The sequence below is a fragment of the Calliphora vicina genome, chromosome 4, assembly GCF_958450345.1.
Source record: "Calliphora vicina chromosome 4, idCalVici1.1, whole genome shotgun sequence".
Taxonomy (NCBI): Eukaryota; Metazoa; Arthropoda; class Insecta; order Diptera; family Calliphoridae; genus Calliphora; species Calliphora vicina.
In genome coordinates this window covers 41,004,649-41,018,260 of record NC_088783.1, presented here as the reverse complement: position 1 = coordinate 41,018,260, position 13,612 = coordinate 41,004,649, and positions in this window count along the sequence as shown.

Here is a 13,612-nt window from a genome sequence, read left to right as displayed (position 1 = left end):
TTTTTCAAGCGGAAATTACTACCATTAAACGTGCATCCAATTGGCTAAGGTATTATCGAATATCTGACTGCCGTTAATAGCGAGTGTCTTCACGATATCTAGGTTAACCGAGGAATGCCGGATATCCCTAAATGAGATAGCGAAGCATTCTAGGATAACGCTTATATAGGTCCCTGGACACGATGGAAATCAGGGTCAATTGTATAGCAGATGAATTGAGGGGAGCGATGATGAATAAGGTATCTGGTATTTCCCTTGTTAAATACAAGATGGCTGTACAACAGAAACCATATGAGACAAAACAGGTGAACCTTCCTGAGCTACAAAGAGGTCGTCTTGACCCGCATATGATACCAGCAGGACGAATCTTCTTATGGAATTCCGTCATGAGCAAATAAGGCTAATTGCCTCCTTTATTACAGGACACATGCTAGAAGACTGGGCCTACGGTACAACGGCTATTGCAGAAGCTGTCAGAGGAGAGGAAACTGTGTCTTACCTTTTCTACCAATACCCGACTCTGACAAACATGAGGGAACATATCCGCGGAATCCCATTCCTATCGTGTTTAGATGAGCTATGAAGGATGAATCTTAGACGAATCTACTCCTTCATCACGGAATCTGGTTGGTTTAACTCGTAGACAAAGGAAGTATCATAAATACTCTGCTGTTTTCCATTTAGGTATCACATTGTGATTAGTGGAAAGTATTCAATAGTTCCATACTTTCCACTAAGTTCGAACAAATTTAGTTAACAATTTAGCCACATTTTGGTCTGATTTGAAAAACTAGCATTATTATTTAATCTTCTAACGAATGAATAGAAGATTTGATTGGCCAAAGGAGTAGCAAGGTCTTAGCATGATCACTTCGATCTGCATTGAGGTTCTGCGCTTCTAAGCTGTATGGCAAATGAAGATCTCAAAGGGTTTCTATTATTACAGCAGTTTCTGAATGCCTTTGGTCACTGGAAGTGAGTGATTAAAACTAGCTTTGGTCAATATTTACTGCAATGAAATGAAAGTGTTCAATTGCAGTTTAAATTCAACTTGGCTCAGCCTTTTCGTAAATAAACTTTAAACGTTTCAAAGTAGTTCGGGAAACAATGTGGAATTTGAGGAACGATGGAAATGGAACAATAATACAAATGGTGTTAGGTGGCTTTCATGTTTCCAACTAAATAAATCTATTATTATAAACGGTTGCTGCTTTAAATATTTAAAAGAAATACTATGTATTTACATAATTTAAAACGTGTACGAAAAGTATTTTTGAATATCAGATCCCCCTCCACATATTCATAAATACTTTTTGGTACACGTTTTAAATTATTATTATTAAATGAATAAATAAACATTTCTAAGAATATGTAGGCGGTAACTGTGACGGTCGACCGTATGTTTTTGGGATTCTTCCATAATAATTCCCAAAACAAATGCTGGTGATTTGTTTTGTGAGAACTGAAACAGTGTTTTATACAATAATTCTATCGATTAGTTTAAAATTAACTTTAACTAATTTCTAAAATAATTCCTTAATACTAAATGGCCATTAGGTTTTAAGAAATGTTGTTTGAATTTTTTTCAAAATGTTGCTGCCAAAACAGCACTGTCAGATACATATGTACATACAGCCATTGTTGTACATAATGGTGTTGCTATATATCCAGGAAGTATACCTAATAAATATTGTTACGTTTTAACCTTTTCAAAACGTTGGTTTATTTCCTTTAAATAAACCGGATACTTTTGATTGCAAATAAAAGCCGTTTAGTAGTTTAAAAATTGTAATAACTCTTTATTTATTCAAAATGTACAACAACCACAGAATTAAGTAGCCACTCAATGTTTTTTATACACGTTTATAAATTCTCAGAAATACAGACACACTTTATAATGTACACAAATTCACTTGAAAAACACAGCACTCAGTTGATGTTTATTCGAATAGCGTCTCTGATAAACTGACTAACGACTGCAACCTCCGCCACGATTTACAACACTGCCATCTGCACTCGAATATTCTAGATTGCTCTTTAATTGTCAAAGTTCGAATTCGAATACAGCGTTGCCAACTTACGATCAAATCAACAGAAAGCCCCCATTTAATAATGCCCACAGATATGTTACAGTTTGCCATCACAGCACTGTTATTTGAAAGCACTATGCCACTTCTAAATCAGCCCTTAAAATCGTTATATTTGAATTCAAGTACAATTTCGTAACAATATTGAAGGGGATCCAGGTCTTAGTTATGAATAGCTTTTAAACTAGACGTAATTTATTTAATTTCAATAACTTTATGTAACATTTGAAATCGTTTAGAATCATGACTCAGAAGTATTGTTCTGAATTTGAATATTTTGTTTCGGAATCAATCTAAAAACAGACTTCTTTGATGTTTTAATGACAAATGGTGCCTTACATTCCGTTTCTGATTCTAAGCCCTACTTTCTCAATCTCAGGATCTTTTTTATCCTGACGATATACTGACAGTTCTCATAGAAACAATTTTTTTGTTATTCAAATTTTCTTTTTGAGTTAATTGTTATTTCAGCAGTGGCCATCCGTCCCAAAACGCGTTGTCTCTATATATTGAAGTAATTGTTGTTTTTGCTGCTGCTAAATTGAAGTCTAATGTTTGTGAATTGTTTGTTCATTTCGTTCGTTCATTGTACGTTGTCCCGTTTGGCAATTCTGTTGTTTTTCTTTTACTACTACGTCAACGTTTCATTTTTTTTCTTCCAATTTTTATTGTTAACTTTTATATACATAGATTCGTATGTACATAGAACTATGTATAAATACCAAAACATACTAAATGCGAGTATATAGTAGAATGCTCCAAAATTTTATGGAGGAAAACAAACTTCAAACTCCTGGAGAAAACATCAGCCAAATAAGTAAGAGAGTTTTATTCGGGAAAAATTATTATGGTGAAAAAACCCATTTAACCCATTGTATGTCCGAAGTACTATTACGTTATATACATCGTTGGAAAGGTCTTTGAAATATCTATCATTAGACATCCATATTTTCTATATTAATGACTTAGTAATCCAGATATAGATCAAGATAAAACATCGAGGTGGTCGTGGTTTCTCGATTTTAAATAGCAACTGAAATGGAATTATACAGAAGTTAAAACGTAATATGTCTATTGGGTGTATGACTTCAAAATGCGGGAATTACAATAGATGGCGTATCTTTTGAACGTGGTTTGGGTTTTAATAACTTTTGTGTCATTTTGAAGGGAACATATCTGTCATTTATTCTCACTTAGTTATTGAACATTATAGTGGAAACAACAAAGTTTTTTTGCTTCGAAAATGTCGAATTTTGTACCAAAGAATGTGGGAAGTTTTGCTTTACCACTTCTTTCAACGTGCGTGAGATGGTTTGTGGGGTTCTGAAGTAGTGATTTTGACACGGAGGACAAAGATCGCCCAGACCAGCCAAAAAAATTTAAAGACCAAGAATTGAAGAAATTACTCCATGAAGATTGTTGTCAAACTCAACAAGAGCTTGCAAAATCATTGGCAGCTACTCAAGCAGCAATTTCGAAATGTTTGCGAGAAGCAGGATTCATCCAAAAAGTGGTCAATTGGGTACCATTCGAATTGAAGCCGAGATACCTTGAAAGACGAGTTTGAATTGTGCATGTCCGAAATTAAGCTTGAACGCTATAAAAGAAAGTAATTTTTGCAATGAGTCATTACTTGCGATGAATAATGGCTTCATTACGATAACCCGATGCTCAAGTGATCGTATGTAAAGCCCGGTCAACCAGCCGAATCGACACCAAAGCCAAATCCAAATGGCGCTAAGGTAATTCTCTATATTTGGTGAGAGCAAAAGGGTCCTAACTATTATGAGCTGCTGAAATTTGACTAGACCATCCTAGGGAACCTGTACCAAACACAACTGATTCGTTGAAATGAAATCGTGATATTTCATAATGACAATGATCGGCCACATGTTCCAATATCTGTAAGAAACTATTAAAAATGAAGTGGTTGGGAAGTTTTGTCTCACCAGCTGGATGAAGGATGTTCTCTCTGGGATACCACTTTGGAACAGAGTATCCGAAATTGGCTTAATTCGTGTTTGGCCTCAAAAGATGAGCAGTTCTTTTGACTCGGAATCTATAGAATCTAGGAGCAATTGCGTTTAAATTTCTTTGGAGCAGTCTAATAATTTCAATAGTAGTTACTACACATTATGTTTTAGTGAATGTTAGTGTTCGTTTCTCTTTGTTTTGCCATGAGGTCGAGTAAATATGGTTAAATGTTATTTATAAAAACAATTACATACAAACGAACATATACCAGTAAATCTGGTGGCTATACCCGATCTAGTGAATTCACCAGCCACTAGTCATCAAAGAACTCAAATTACTATAAGGAATATGAAAAAAAGACCAATTTACTCATTTTTGCATTTTTGTCGGGATTTTTGGGAATTTCTTTATAATTTTTCTTCTCAAAGATATAGTAGTATTTCTGCACAGATAAAACAGATTCTTTGTGAATTGTTACTAATCGAAATGATTGGCAATTTCTTCGGTACAATGTTAATTTGTAATCGATTTGAATTGAAGAAAAATAGAAGGATTCAATATATTTTATGAAGCCAAATTATAACGGATTTCAACTAAAGGCAATTTGAATGATTCAATAAGGATTTATGTACATAATTCGTAATGAATGATTTAATTGAATGGTTAAAATGAATGGTTTAAAAGGGAACCATTGTCTCTATTAAAGCTGTAGGGTATGTACAAATATGTATGTTAGGTATATAGATGTATATTAGTATGTATTTAATACATTATATATTGTATACATAGATTTATATGTTTGCATGAGAGTTTGAAGTCTTATTTTGAAGTATTCTTTGTTTTGTTTTTGCGTGCATATAGACAGAGACAGTACTGGTCAATCAATTAGCACAGAGCTTAATAATCGATTTTATAGTGGGTGTGTTTCTCTGACAATGTGAATACATTTTCAAGTTGTCAGATAACATCTGATTTCTGCTTACTTATTACTGATAACCAACGATGATTTAGGTACAAGAACGTGACATTACCACTAGGTTGTTGGGGTTATGTATTTTTTTCTAATCACCAATAACTAATGTGTGAATTAGTCCCTTGTTTAGCTCTCCTTGCCAGCAATCGGAAGTTGTATACTAAAATGTGTCTTGGTTGGTTGGTTTTCGTGGTAGTTCACTACGTGCGAACAATCAAGACGAGTCTAAGGGACCCCGTTTTGTAATGTAACTAAAATGTGCATAAAAAAGAAAGAGTCGTGCTAGCTAGACCCAACCTGTAGCTATGAGATATCTCAGTAGGTCATTGAGTTTAGACCCGGCTACCTCACCAAGGTTGGTCAATGTATAGTTGCCCATGAATTTAAGTCTCTTGACACTCAGGGCTGGGCATTCGCAGAGAAGGTGAAAAATCGTTTACTCTTTTTCCCTATTCTTACAACTACGACAATGGTCGTTAAAAGGGAGCGATTTGCGTGCTTGCCTAACGCCCAGTGTCCCCTTAATACTGCCAGCAACCTTGATATATCCCTTCTATTCCGGGTAATCAGTTGCATAGTACGTTTCTCGTTAAAAGATGGCCACATCAACTTGGCTACCCTACATGTGTCTAAATTACGCCATCTATTCTTAGCCTTTGTAAGAAAATGTCTGAGGATGATACCTTTAATAGTCCCCAGTGGAATTGCTACTGAGACCGCATTGGAGATATCTAAGGCAGATCCCATTCTGGCTAGTTCGTCTGCCTGTTCATTACCGTAGTGGTCGCTATGCGCAGGTACCCAAACCAAAGTAATGTCAGTTAGACGACCTAGCCTAGACAGAGAATTCCTACATTGCTTAACTAGTGAAGATGAAGTTGTGTAGGTATTCTGTGAGAGAAGTGCCGCCTGACTGTCGACAAAAATACCTATTGCCGCGGGTATTATGATCATTTAGTGTATTGCAAGCTGCCATGATTGCAAAAATTTCCGTCTGGAAAACACTACACTCATTCGGAAAACGATACGAAAAGCCTACTTTAGGTTCGTCACAGAAGACGCCAGACCCAACACCACAGCTCATTTTAGAACCGTCTGTATATATCCTAGTGTCATATTTGTACATGAGATTATCCCTACCCCACTCACTCCTGGAGGGAATTAAGACCTTGAATACCGTATCAAAATCTGTGTATGGAGTAATATAGTCAGATGGTTGGAGAACGATCGAAGGCAACTGGCCCAGAATCCCCGCGTGGCCATATGTTCTCGATCTCCAACAACCAGTTGTTTGAAGCCTCGCTGCGCTGCAGGCAGAGGTGGCCATTATGTGAAGGTCTATTGGCACAAGGTGCAATATAGTGTTCAGTGCCTCCGGATGACTAGTTCTTAGTGCGTCGGTTATACCAATGCAGATATGAGCAAAAAACCAGGACAACCTCGATAGATATTTCAAAGACATTTGCAACGACGTATATAAGACTATAGAAAGTTGGACATACAATTTTTTAACCCGAAATTTTTTTCACCAAAAAATTTAAAAAAAAATTTTAAACAATTCGAAAAAATAGTTTTTCCAAAAAATTAAAAAAACAACTTTGGAAAAAAAAATAAATTTTGTTTACCTGAAAATATTTAAAATTTGTATTTTGAAGTATAATTTGGTGAAGGGTATATAAGATTCGGCACAGCCGAATATAGGTAGCTCTCTTACTTGTTTTATTTATATTTAATCTAAATAAGCAATAAAATTTTTACATTTTAATGCAAGAAGCTGAATTCAGAATATCATATTCGATGAGTTTCAACTTGAAGATGATACTTTTGGGACCCTGTTTAGATAGAAATTGTTGGCAGGGCTGTACTATATTTTTAAGCTTTTTAAGTGTATTTGTAATACGTCCATTAGTGTTATTTTCGTATTTTGTGGCATTTTTGTTTTTCAGCTCTTTTACTTTTTTGTTTTCTGGGCAAATTTATAGTTTGTTGTTGTCATGGCCTTTAATTTTGTTATTACTTTTACCCAACCATGCTGCCTGACTGACTGCTTGCTTGCTCTTTTTCTTCTTCTTCTTTTACAACTACTTTTGCTGTTTTGTTCTGTTCTGACAGTGATGACGTTGCTGTTTTGTTTATCATGTTATTTGTTGTTGTTGTTGATTATTGTTTTTCTGTTGTGTGCTTGCTTCTTCTTTATACTTTCCTGGGTCATTAAAAAAAACTTTGAATTAAAGTTTATTGTTTAAATTGAATTTAGTTAAAGATTTTGCGTTTGTTGTTAGAAAATTTAAATATGTTGGTATGCAGCAACAATTTAGTCTAGTCTTTTAAATTATAATCGATGGATAGATTTTAGGATTTTCATTATCTTAAAAAAAATCAAAAAATTTGTGGTGTTTATTAATTTTTGAGGCTCTCTGTACATACTTGTCAACGACTACTACATACTGAGGGCATTACTTGGAAGTTACCTAATAAGGATTTATTTATTAGCATAAATATACTATGTAAGTACTTATTTGTTAAACATTTTACAAAATTATTTAATACTGAATCAAGTCAATTCCCATTTAGTTGAAAATATTTAACGCATAAAGCTGGGTTTCCGCATACACCGTAATCGGCGCCGATAACGAAAACTGAAACTGAAAAACATTGGTGTTCGTCACCGTCTCGTTTCTGAATTATTTTCGTTTCAGTTGGGTGCGTTGCGGCATAAAACAGAAACGAAATTATTTTTTAATTTTGGATGTCGCACATTAAATAGAATTTCATTATTTTTGACAAAATCTAATATTTTTTCATCTTCCAATAAAGAAAATATATTTTTATACCCTTCACCTTCGTGAGAAGGGTATATATAAGTTTGTCATTCCGTTTGTAATTTCTACATTTTTCATTTCCGACCCTATAAAGTATATATATTCTGGATCCTTATAGATAGCGGAGTCGATTAAGCCATGTCCGTCTGTCTGTCTGTCCGTCTGTTGAAATCAATTTTCTGAAGACCCCAGATATCTTCGGGATCCAAATCTTCAATAATTCTGTCAGACATGCTTTCGAGAATTTTGCTATTTCAAATCAGCAAAATCGGTCCACAAATGGCTGAGATATAAGGAAAAAACTAGGACAACCTCGATTTTTTACCTATTTTTGACCTATATCTGGATTACTAAGACATTAATATAGACAATATGGATATCTAATGATAGATATTTCAAAGACATTTGCAACGACGTATATAAGACCATAGTAAGTTGGACCTACAATGGGTCAAAATCGGGCAAAAAATTTTTAACCCAAATTTTTTTTTAAAAAAAAAAAAATGTTTAAAATTTAAAAAAAAAATATTTTAAAATTTAAAAAAACAAAATTTTAAATAACAATCGAAATTTTTTTTTTTAAAAAAATGAAAAAAACAACTGGAAAAAAAATAAAATTTTGTTTACCTAAAAATATTTAAAATTTTGAAGTATAATTTGGTGAAGGATATAAGATTCGGCACAGCCGAATATAGCACTCTTACTTGTTTTTATTCATTTTGATTTTCTTTAAATTTGAAATAAAAAAATAATTAAAATAATTTCGTTCCTACAGCACCGAAAACAACCTACTTGAAGTTGTTTTCGATCCGGCCCCAAATGACAGGTTTTTCGTTACTGATCGGTGCCGTTTCGTTTTCAATTTTCGTTGCCGATTTCTGAAACGAACTTTTTTTCGGTGCAAATGTATGGAATTTCGTTTTCGGTGCCGATTACGGTGTATGCGGAAACGTAGCTTAAGTAGGAAGGAGGAAAAGAGGAAACAATTTTCGATTTTTCCCTTATATACGACTTATATTCTTACCCCCTGGTTATATTTGATAAATTTTTATCATGACAAACTTCAAATTTATTAGTATTATTGCTTCGTTATGATAAAATTGTTAGTGGTTTTGCTTAGACAACTTTGTCTTGACAACAAATGTCATTTATTGTTATGATGAATATTTGTCAAGTATATACAGGGGATTATAAGCAATGAATTTATAGTGATATCAAAGTAATAACCTAATTAATTCCCTATTTGGAAGTTTTTGTGGTAAGTAATTTACTACAATAACCTCACTGTCTTAAAATTAAGAGTTAAAATGCCCAATTAAAATATCAATTTTATTTTTGAATTACAAAATATATTTTAAACGCTACCAACAAATTTTTAAAATCCTTCAAAAATATACAAAGTTTTGCTAAATGTTTGTGAAAATCATTCCTCATTTGAATTCCATCCATTTTGCATAAAACTCTTAGTTTTTACTACCATTTGCTCACTTCTCTGCGAAATTCAAAGTTTATTGCTTTAATGAAATCAATTTCAATTAGTAATTAAAAATTCATTTCATAAAAATGTTAGTATTTATTTGCAAGGCCCACATTACAAAGTAACAATATTACACGAATAATTGCACTCATTCCTTTATACAAAAAATAAAATTACAATATATGTACATATGTACGTATATTTGATGTAATAAAAATTTGACTGACTTTTAACAATTGAATGTAAAATATGTAAATTAAAATTTTTCATGGCATTCGTGTGTAAACAATTGCGCTTTTTAATAAAAGAGGAAAAAAAATCCAAGAATTAAAATTAAGATGGTGGGTTTGAAACGAATAAAGCAGTCACTATAATTTGAGTTTGTTTGAGAATGATATTTAGCAATATTTGGTGTATTCTTCTTGGACCAGCACTTAGGAGATGCCCCGGAGTCGTCCCTGGTACTAGGAAAATAGGTTATGGGAGGGAGGAAAGAGGGAGTAGTGTTCGTGGACATTCGATTTGAACTTTCCTACATTGAAAATGACAGAAAACTCTTCAGCGGGAAGTTTGTTCCACCTTTGGACAGTACGGCGAATTTTCCCAGTAAAGTGTTCGCCGTGACGGTTCACTGGCCAATCGATCACAAAGGGTGATCGATTGACGTGTATTACGCAAAAATCTGCGGGTATCAGGAAAAAGTTCCATGACAGTGAAACGCAGCCCACATTGCGTCGGTGCTCCAGCGAATCAATAGAGTTGGATACAATACTGTCACCAATAATCACATTCGCTCTCTCCTGTACGCGATCGAGAAGCTCCAAAATAGATTTTGAAGCACCGGGAGTTGTATTCCATTTTCGGTCGGATATAGATGGTGTAAATAGTGAGGATATCAGATGGAGTTAAGTAATTCCTACACCGTTTCAGAAATTCCAGACACTTGAATGCTTCTTTCGTCACTTGAAAAATGTGTTTAGACTAGAGGACCTCACATTGTATTCTCATGACCACAAAATTAAGAGCGTCCGATTCCACAATATTTACAGATGAAGCGACATGGTTTACCGTTCGTTTTTGTGTCAAAATGCAACAATGACTCTTGCGAGCGTTGAAAGCTATTCGCACGACCCCCTTCATAAATTCTCAGACGGTCCCGATTAAAGAAAATCATTCATGTTTTGCCTCATTGCCCCAAACTCCGACAGGCTTGGTCCGTAATTGAATGAATATGAATGGCAGATGTTGCTGTCATCTGCAAAAGAATAGATAGGGTTGGAAGTTTGACGTAGAAATTCGTTTAGAAAAATAAGGAATAGAATAGGAGAGAGAACGACATTTATCTTGAACTCCTTTGAGGAGGTCTCATCTATAACAACTCGTATATTGCGATTTCTGAGAAAGCTCGATATAAATCGAGAGAGGTTAATAACGACAGCAAAAGCAAAGACCAGTGCTGGTATGCCATCTGGCCCTGGAGACTTATTTATGTTGAGATTCGATAAACAAGTCTAAAGAGGTAAAATCGCTCTAGGACCATGCCCTCAAATCGTTCGTACAGAATATCCAATGTGGCATGAGCTGTGTGGCACATGGTGTCCATATCATCCAATTCAGGGCAAAATATGTTGTTAACCATCGACCTATAGTGTTCGCCGTTGACGGTGATGACTTGGCCAACGACGTTCTCAAAGAAATATAGGTCGGTGACAATGCCAGTCTAAAATCCACATCAAACTGAGACTTTTTCATTGGACGCTCATGGATCTCATGTGGATTGGCATCGTTCCAAATTCAACAATTTCGTTTGTTCCATTCAGAGAGGCTCACTGAGGATGGTTTTTTATGAAAATTAGATTCAGAACAGAACACCCATTTTGATAAAACTATTTTATCATTTGCACGTGTTGTTGAACTGTATATCTGTCCATGGTGATTTGGCAAAACAAACTGTATAAATGACAGCCAATTCGACAGATATAGCTTCAACAATATTGCCGCTATTGGAACTTTTTGGAAGTTCCAATATGAAAGACCCTATTAGAACTTCCGGATACTCTTTAAAATACAATAAATGCGTGTATTCATACTTAAAGAACAGAACAAGAAACCTGATATTGACAACAAATTAATGAGGAAGTGGGTAGAACTAGATCAGGTGGAACAGATAAAAGAGCCAATATAAAAATCCTAAAAGCTGCGTCTGTGTAATTTTGTCTAAATTGAACAACGAAATCGGGGGTCTGACCTTAATGATTTTGAAGTGATGGCATTAAATGCAAGAGAAAACATTAATTGTTTTCTCTATTACACTGCTTTTGCAAAAAAAATTCCCAGTGACCCTTGTACCAGTCACATGACCGCATATGTTACCTTGGTTGTGTGTAAATCGCATGTAGGGGCCATAAAAATATTAAAATAATAACGAAATGGGGGGGAATAAATAAATAATTTATTAGTTTGTACTGAACACACTAAAGAAAATTGCGTGAAATTATGTTTGTTACAAATGATTTTTGAAATTTGTTTTTTTCTTTCTTTCTAATTTATTGGCAAATTTGGCATGTCTGGTTGATTTCGTTACTGCGAATAAAATTTGTCTCATTTAATTACAACAACTTTTCTGTGCTCAAAGCAAAAAATAAAAAATAACAAATCCCATTCAAACAATAAAAAATTTATGGGAATTCGTCACACATGGCGGCGGCTGGCGACTACAACGAATTTCGAATTACCCTTTTTTTGCCATTTTCATTTTCAATATTTAGTATAACAACTATATTAGGATGGCGCCATAATAAACATGGAGGTTGCAAACTATAATGAAAGTTAAATTCGTTCTAAGTTACTGTATTTAATTTTTTTTTATAAAATTATGGTGTGATATGACATTGAAAGCGCCTTTCACACGATACCAATATTTCATATGATTTCTTTAAGGAAAATATAAAAAAATAACCTTTTTATCCTTTGCTCCATGTCACCAATTATTGACGCCATCACAAACATCTTGAGAAAAGACCTCCTCAAATAAACTAAACTATTATTTTATTTGGCAACATCAATAACATATTTTTCCTCCAAACAAACGGGCCAACCTAATATACATACATACATTCTTTTGTATAATATACATATGAAGTTCAATACCCAGCAGTTTAAGGAGACTTTCCCGAACTAGTGATTTTCCCTGTCATTTAGGGTGTCTACTAGTTACATAACTAGCTACGTAACTAGTAACACTTGCATGTGCCTGATAGTTGATCGGTTACATAGAGTCAGTTACCTTACTAGCTACCCAACTGGTTACTTGATCAGCTACAAAACTAGTTATTGTAACATGTAATTGAAACCAAATAGTCAGTGAAAAATACTTATCATAGACACTACAATAACGGATTGTTTGTAAACAACCTTCCTCCGAGAACTCTCCAATAGATTACTTCTGGTGGCTAAAACAACTACTTTTTAAAGAGTTAAACAAAATAAACGTTTAAAGAGACTACACTCTAGATTACTTAGAGACACTTAAGTGACAATTGACTTTACACGCTAGATTACCTAAGATGTATAAAGCAACGAATTTACTTCACTCTTTACTACAAATGACCCCAAATATTCAGTTCTAGTTCAGTTCTAGGTCAGTTCTAGGTCAGTTCTAGTTCAGTTCTAGTTCAGTTCTAGTTCAGTTCTAGTTCAGTTCTAGTTCAGTTCTAGTTCAGTTCTAGTTCAGTTCTAGTTCAGTTCTAGTTCAGTTCTAGTTCAGTTCTAGTTCAGTTCTAGTTCAGTTCTAGTTCAGTTCTAGTTCAGTTCTAGTTCAGTTCTAGTTCAGTTCTAGTTCAGTTCTAGTTCAGTTCTAGTTCAGTTCTAGTTCAGTTCTAGTTCAGTTCTAGTTCAGTTCTAGTTCAGTTCTAGTTCAGTTCTAGTTCAGTTCTAGTTCAGTTCTAGTTCAGTTCTAGTTCAGTTCTAGTTCAGTTCTAGTTCAGTTCTAGTTCAGTTCTAGTTCAGTTCTAGTTCAGTTCTAGTTCAGTTCTAGTTCAGTTCTAGTTCAGTTCTAGTTCAGTTCTAGTTCAGTTCTAGTTCAGTTCTAGTTCAGTTCTAGTTCAGTTCTAGTTCAGTTCTAGTTCAGTTCTAGTTCAGTTCTAGTTCAGTTCTAGTTCAGTTCTAGTTCAGTTCTAGTTCAGTTCTAGTTCAGTTCTAGTTCAGTTCTAGTTCAGTTCTAGTTCAGTTCTAGTTCAGTTCTAGTTCAGTTCTAGTTCAGTTCTAGTTCAGTTCTAGT